The 7,804-nt window shown below is 43.1% G+C and overlaps 1 pseudogene; it reads left to right on the top strand.

Annotated features, from left to right (window-relative positions):
• The first annotated feature begins 1,045 nt into the window (after window positions 1–1,045).
• Window positions 1,046–1,692, top strand: LOC132417024 (small ribosomal subunit protein uS8-like; annotated as a pseudogene).
• Window positions 1,693–7,804: the final 6,112 nt, after the last annotated feature.

Below are 7,804 nucleotides of genomic sequence, written 5' to 3'. Positions count from 1 at the left end.
AAATCAATTTTTTTGTTTTCTTTTATAGAAAGATGAGAGAAGATCAAATTGCAGTTTGATGGGGATGATCTAGATTCCTAGTTCGAGAGGAGAAGCAGAGGAAAGAGGGGAGAACGGCTGGAGTGTGGTCCTTGAATTGGCAAGAGGGGAAGGGTCCCTGGGCTCCAGAGTAGTTCGTCATTAGTAGGGAATGTCTGTTTCCCAGAGGTGGCCATGACAATCTCTCCTGTCCCACATGCTCTTACAGGGTGACCTCAACATTCCTCCTATTGTGTGTGTTTTGTGTGGATTATGTTTTCTCCCTTTGAACCTGGGCAGAAATTTGTGACTGCCTTGACCTATAAAGTACGGTGGAGGTGAGGCTTCCAAGGCTACCTCATCAAATGCCAGGCACTTCCCACTTGCTGTTAGGGCGCTCATTCTTGGAACCCATCTGCCATGCTGTGAGGAAGCTCAGCTAGCCCACGCAGAGAGACCACATGGAGAGGTCCCATGAAGATGCTCTAGCTGACAGCTCAGCCGAGGTCCCAGCCAGCGACTGCCAGCAGCATCTGCCCAGACATGAGTGAAGACTCCTCCAGCTGATTCTACACCCCCAGTCCGCAAGCCTCGCCAGCTGAGGCTCCAGACATCAAGGAGGAAAGACAAGCTGTCCTTGCTGTGCCTTGTTCCAATTCCTGACCTATAGAATCCATGACTACAATACAAGGATTGTTTTACACCACTAGATACTGGGGCTGTTTGTTATGCAGCAGCAGGTAACTGGTACCCCAAATAATAGAAGAAAAGGTGGGTAGATGAGTAGAGGAGTTGGGGAAGTTTTCTTCTGATGGGTTGTCCTTTCTCAGTGAAGTAGGTAGCAAAGTCCCCACTGAAAGTGGGCAGGAAGGGAGAAGGTGCAGGAGTTTGAGGAGAGAGGAGAAGTTATTAAAAAGTCTAGGAAAAAACCCGTGTCCATCAAAGAATGAAGGGATAAACAAAACGCACTATATCCACACAATGGAATATTATTCAGCCTCTCTTTTTGTGCCACCGTGATGCTGGCATGAATAACCAGGACGATGTTCTCAAGAGCATTAACAATGCCAAAATGAGAGTCACATGCCAAGTTCTTGTTAGGCTATGCTCCAAAGTTATTTTCCAGTTTCTAAGTGTGATGATGAAGCATGGTTACATTGGTAAACTTGAAATCACTGATGATCACAGAGCTGGGCAAATTGTAAACCTCACAAGACCATCCCACTAGTTTGGTTTCATTATACTGACGACCACAGCTGGCATCATGGACCAAGAAAAAGCAAGACAAAAACACACAGGAGGGAGGGCTTCCCTGGCAGTGCAGTGGTTAAGAATCTGCCTGCCAATGCAGGGGACACGGGTTCGAGCCCTGGTCCGGGAAGACCCCACATGCCGCGGAGCAACTAAGCCCGTGCGCCACAGCTACTGAGCCTGTGTGCCACAGCTACTGAAGCCCGCACGCCTAGAGCCCATGCTCTGCAACAAAATAAGCCACTACAATGAAGCCTGTGCCCTGCAACGAAGAGTAGCCCCCGCTCGCCGCAACTAGAGAAAGCCCGAGCACAGCAATGAAGACCCAACACAGCCAAAAATAAATAAAAATAAAATTAATTAATTAAAATTAAAAAAAAGAAAACACACACAGGAGGGAAAGTCCTGAGATTCTTTTTCTAGAGATGTGATATATACAAACATACAAATACAATACCTCAGTGGAAAAAAAAATGAAGTGAAATTCTGACACGTGCTACAACATAGATGAACCTTGAAAATCTTATGCTAAGTGAAATAAGCCAGACACAAAAGGACAAATATTGTATGATTCCACTTACACAGTGTACCTAGAATAGGCACAGTCACAGAGATGGAAAGTAGAATAAAGTTTACAGGCGGGGCTTCCCTGGTGGCGCAGTGGTTGAGAGTCCGCCTGCCGATGCAGGGGACACGGGTTCGTGCCCCGGTCCGGGAAGATCCCACGTGCCGCGAAGCGGCTGGGCCCGTGAGCCATGGCCGCTGAGCCTGCGCGTCCGGAGCCTGTGCTCCGCAACGGGAGAGGCCACAACAGTAAGAGGCCCGCGTACCGCAAAAAAAAAAAAAAAGTGTCTTCCATAGAGTACAGACCTGTGGTTGCTAAGGAGGAGGGGGATGGGGGGAGGGATGGATTGGGAGTTTGGGATTAGCAGATGCAAACTCATATATAGGATGGATAAACAACAAGGTCCTACTGTAGAGCACAGGGAACTATATTCAATATCCTGTGATAAACCATAATGGAAAAGAATATGAAAAAATATATATACATGTATAACTGAGTCACTTTGCTGCACAGCAGAAATTAACACAACATTGTAAATCAACTATACTTCAATAAAAAAAATTTTTTTAGAAATGTGTCTTCGGGGTGCTTTCCTGGCGGTCCAGTGGTTAGGACTCCGCGCTTCCACTGCAGGGGTCGTGGGTTCGATCCCTGGTCAGGGAACTAAGATCCCACATGCCGCATGGTGTGGCCAAAAAATTAAAAAAAAAAAAAAAAAAAGAAGTGTCTTCTACTGAGCCACTAAGTTTGTGGTAATTTGTTACAGCAGCAGTAAGAAATGAATATACACATACATCCAGATTATTATTTCAACGTGTAATCAATATAAAAATGATGGATTTATTTTGCATTCTCTTTTTTCATATTATTACGTCTTCAAACCCCAGTATGTATTTTGCACTTATCGCAGATTTAAGTTTGGATTTGCCACACTTCAATTATTTAATAGCCACACATGGCTGGTGGCTGCCGTATCTGACAGCACAACTCTGGAATGACAGATGGTGATAAACAGGGAGGAGAAGGTTAGGAAGTGCTGGTGTTAGGTAGGAAGGGGAATAATTTGGAGCTTTAAATAAAACATTTAGGGGAGATGGCATTTAAGCAGAAGTTAAAAGGAGAGATAGACATATTTGCCCACATTAAAAAGGAAAACATGGGACTTCCCTGGTGGTCCAGTGGCTAAGGCTCCGTGTTCCCAATGCAGGGGGCCCTGGTTCGATGCCTGGTCAAGGAACTAGATCCCACATGCTGCAACTAAAGATCCCATATGCCGCAACTAAGACGAGCACAGCCAAATAAATAAATATTTTTTAAAAAAGAAAGAGAAAAACACTTATGTGGCAAAAAACAAACCAAAAACCCTAAACAAAGCCTATAGGCAAATGAGAAATGGGGAGAAAATACTGGCAATGCAGATGACACATAAAAGTTTTACATGTATAATGAGCTTTTGTAAATCAATTAAGACAAACATCCCAAAGGAAACGTGGACTAAGGATTTGAATAGATAATTTTCTAAGCAGAAAAGTGAACCAGCTAATACATATATGAAAACTTAGCCTCTCTGCAGGAGGCAGGGTGAAGCATATTCAAATAACGTGGAGGTTTCCTTGTACACCCGCCAAATGGCACACATGTGGAAAAGGGCAGGCTCGTATATCACTGATGGCAATGAGAATTGTTACAGCCTTTTTTTGAAAGGGAATCTTGGCAGCATCTACTACAATCAGAAATGCATTTTACCCTTGATTCAACAACCCCACTGCTGGGAAAGCATCTCATAGAAATCAAACCTCCGGAATGAGGTAAGGGCTTATAGGCAAGAGTGCTCACTGCAGGACTAGAGGAGCAAAAAGCTGGGAATTGAAGACGAAAACCTATCTTTGTGTTGAAAAATGATGGTCCACTCACTCTGTGAACTCTTATGCAACCATTCCAAAGAATCTATTCTGACGGGCTTGGTTCAGTGGTCCACAGCCTCAGTCGCGTATTAACATCACCTTGGGCAGGATGTTTAAAAATCATGATCTTCAGACCAAACCCTAAAACAGCCAAATCAGAGTCCCTGGGGGCCAGGGCATCAGTATTTTGTAAAAGCTAGCCAGAGCGAAAACTACTGACTTAGAGGGATTTCCTGTGGCATAAAGTAGGAAAAGGAAGCTGCAGAGATGTGAGTACAGAAGAAAAAGTTCCCTGTGTCTTGATTTATCAAGCTATGTGCCAGGCACTCCTCTAAGGGTTTAATCCTCATAACAGCTATATGATGTGGGACTGCTATTATCCCCATTTTACAGATGGGAAAACTGAGTCTCAGAATGGTTCAGGCACTTGCCCAAAGCCATGGGCTATTAAGTGGTGGAGTTGGATTTGAAATGAGGTCATCTGGCTCCTAAAACTGTTCTGGGCTCTTAATTGCTAAACTTTATATACATATATATGTATTCAAATATATATTCACATATATTCACATTTTTAGATATGTAATATTCCTAGATATGTAATATTCCTATGTGTATATTTCTATAACTCTAATCTTTCTATATACATAATACTCCTACATATGTTTCTATATGTAGTATTTATATGTAATACTCACATATATTTTTACATATAATAGTAAACATATAATATTTGTGCATATTACTATAACATAGTTTTCCTGTATATAATATTCCTATATATATTCTTATAGGTGTAAGATGCCTATGTATTCTTATATAAAGTAATGGTATATAAAATATTCTTAAATATAATATTTATATTTGTTTATATAGGATATTCCCATATACCATTCATAAATATAATATATTCATTTATATTCCTTCCTATGTCTCTCTATATAATGTTCCTGTATAAATATTTCCATATATATTTCTATATATAGTACTTTTCTATATATATTCATATATATCAATACATAGTATTCTTATATAGAATAATCCCATATATATAGTATGTTTTTGTATTCCTATATACTATACTTCTACTTAAGTAATATTTATATATATTATGTATATAATCTCTTCCAAGGCTCCCCACCCTGGGCCTGCTCCCCTCTTTGGACTAGAAAGCTTCCAGGCCTTCCCCTCTTACTTTCTCATTCTTTTTTTTTTTTTTTTTTGCGGTACGCGGGCCTCTCACTGCTGTGGCCTCTCCCGTTGCGGAGCACAGGCTCCGGACGCGCAGGCTCAGCGGCCATGGCTCACGGGCCCAGCCGCTCCGCGGCATGTGGGATCTTCCCGGACCGGGGCACGAACCTGCGTCCCCTGCATCGGCAGGCGGACTCTCAACCACTGCACCACCAGGGAAGCCCTTATTTATTTATTTATTTTTGGTTGTGTTGGGTCTTTGTTGCTGTGCGCGGGCTTTTCTCTAGTTGCGGCGAGCGGGGGCTACTGTTCGTTGTGGTGCTTGGGCTTCTCATTGTGGTTGCTTCTCTTGTTGCAGAGCACAGGCTCTAGGCACGCGGGCTTCAGTAGTTGTGGCACACGGGCTCAGTAGTTGTGGCTCGCGGGCTCAGTAGTTGTGGCTCGTGGGCTCTAGAGCACAGGCTAAGTAGTTGTGGCGTATGGGCTTAGTTGCTCCTTGGCATGTGGGATCTTCCCGGACCAGGGCTCGAACCCATGTCCCCTGCATTGGCAGGCGGATTCTTAACCACTCTGCCACCAGGGAAGTCCTTACTTTCTCATTCTTTTATAGGGTGTCCTACAAATTCAGCTCAATTCTGACACTAACTACCTGGAGATAATCTCAGATCCCACAGGTTAAGGGCTCAGTCCCACGAGACCATCCCCAATCACAAAACCAGGTGGTCACCAGTGCTTCTGACCAACTCGCTATAAATCAACCCCTTCCTCTGTTGGATCATTTGTTAAAACGACTCACAAAGCTCAGGGAAACACTTACTTGCGTTCACCAGGTTATTATAAAGAATATTATAAAGACTATAGATGAAGAGCCAGGTGAAGAGATGCACAGGGCGAGGTCCAGAAGGGTCCCAAGCATAGGAGCTTCTGTCCCCATAGAACTGGAATATGTCACCTCCAGGCATGTGGATGCGTTCACCAACCCAGAAGCTCATCAGATCTTGTCGTTCCAGAGTTTTTATAGAAGAGAGGATTGATTTGAGATGAAGAAAATAGAATGTCTCAGAGGAGCTTTAGGGTAAGATGTCATCACGTCCCTGAAGTGAATAATCTGCTACGGTTAGTAAATGTTTGTGACAGAAAAGCCGCAAATCGCCGTACACTGGGGTACGCATCTTTCACTGTTCAACAAAATTTTGTTTTCACAAGCAAAAATCCATGCTGAGACTTTCAGAATCTAAACTCAAGATGCCATCACATGGTTCTTGTACAAAGAACATTGCACAATAAAGGGAATGGCAACAATTTTTCTGCTCAGGAAAGAGAAACCCCCGACATGAAGTTAACAATTATAATAAAATTAACCTTCAAGTACAGTCTTTGGTCATGATGCGAACAAAGTAAAATCTTGCAGAAGGTACATCTGCAGATACATAAAGATAGAATAGTTAAAATTGAACCAAATAAACGAAATCACAGGGAACTTCATTACTGTTTTAAACTCCATATTATGCCCCACTGGTATTGAAACTACTCATTTCTCCTGGACAGTGAAAGTGAAGATAGATTCACAGTGTGAGCCAGGAGATGACTGTTGCCTTTTTTTTCCCAAATCCTCAATATAAAACTTTAAATTATACTATTTGTGATTAAAAAGGAAAAAAATAAATGAACTGATGGAAAATTCACTTAAATTAAAATGGAAAGTAAACTGGTGTGGGGGGGTGCAGTTTTTATAAAGTTTTCATCTCCAGTCCCCTCTCCCCCTACTCCCCGGAGGTGGGTGAGTGAAGCTGAAAGTTCCAAGCCCCTGATCACTTGAATTTTCTGGTGACCAGCTCCATCCTGAGGCTATGAGGTGACTCCATGCTAAGTCACCTCATTAGCATAAACTCACAGATGATCAAAGGGGCTCCTAATGGATAATAAAAGACACTTCTATCACTCAGGAAATGCCAAGGGTTTTAGGAGCTCTGTGCCAGAACCAGGGACAAAGGTGAAATACATGTCTTATTATAGCACAGTATTCTCCCTTCAAGTCAAGGAGCTGAATCCCCCTCTCTTTGAGTGAGAGCTGAGTTTAGTAACTCAACTTGCAATGAATAGAATATAGCAAAACCAAAGGTATGTCACTTCCTGGATCGGGTTATAAAAAGATTGCGGTTTCCGTATTGGGCCCTCTGTCTCTCATCACCTGCCCTGGAGGAATCCAGCTGCCATGTGTTAAGAGGAAAAACTGAGGCATATAAAAATTTTTAACAGTTGAATCGAGCAAAAATCAATCCCAATCAGGCAATACCAAACTAGAAGTGGTTAGGAGCACTCCACCGACAGGAGCTGGGGCAAGACTTTTGTAGAGAAGACCCGGAAACAAAGCAAGGAAATTATTTGATTGGCTGTAGCTTAAGCATTTGCCTTATTTGGGAAAGGCTCATTGGCTGTGATTGGTTGCCCTTGGATTTTGATTCTTACTTCGGACAAAAAATGTTGCCTGCCACTTTAGTAACCAAAGAATGTTGGGGCTTCCCTGGTGGTGCAGTGGTTAAGAATCTACCTGCCAATGCACGGGACACTGGTTCTAGCCCTGGTCCAGGAATATCCCACACGCCGCGGAGCAACTAAGCCCGTGCGCCACAACTACTGAGGCTGCGCTCTAGAGCCTACAAGCCACAACTACTGAAGCCCATGCACCTAGAGCCCGTACTCCACAACAAGAGAAGCCACCGCCATGAGAAGCCCGCGTACCGCAACGAAGAGTAGCCCCCACTCGCCACAACTAGAGAAAGCCCATGGCAGCAGCGAAGACCCAACGGAGCCATAAATTAATTAATTAATTAATTAAAATAAAAAAAAACAATAACAAAGAATGTTGCCTGCCATT

This window comes from Delphinus delphis, chromosome 20 (genome assembly GCF_949987515.2).
Source record: "Delphinus delphis chromosome 20, mDelDel1.2, whole genome shotgun sequence".
In the NCBI taxonomy this organism is placed as follows: domain Eukaryota; kingdom Metazoa; phylum Chordata; class Mammalia; order Artiodactyla; family Delphinidae; genus Delphinus; species Delphinus delphis.
This window is presented reverse-complemented; position numbering and strand designations above follow the sequence as displayed.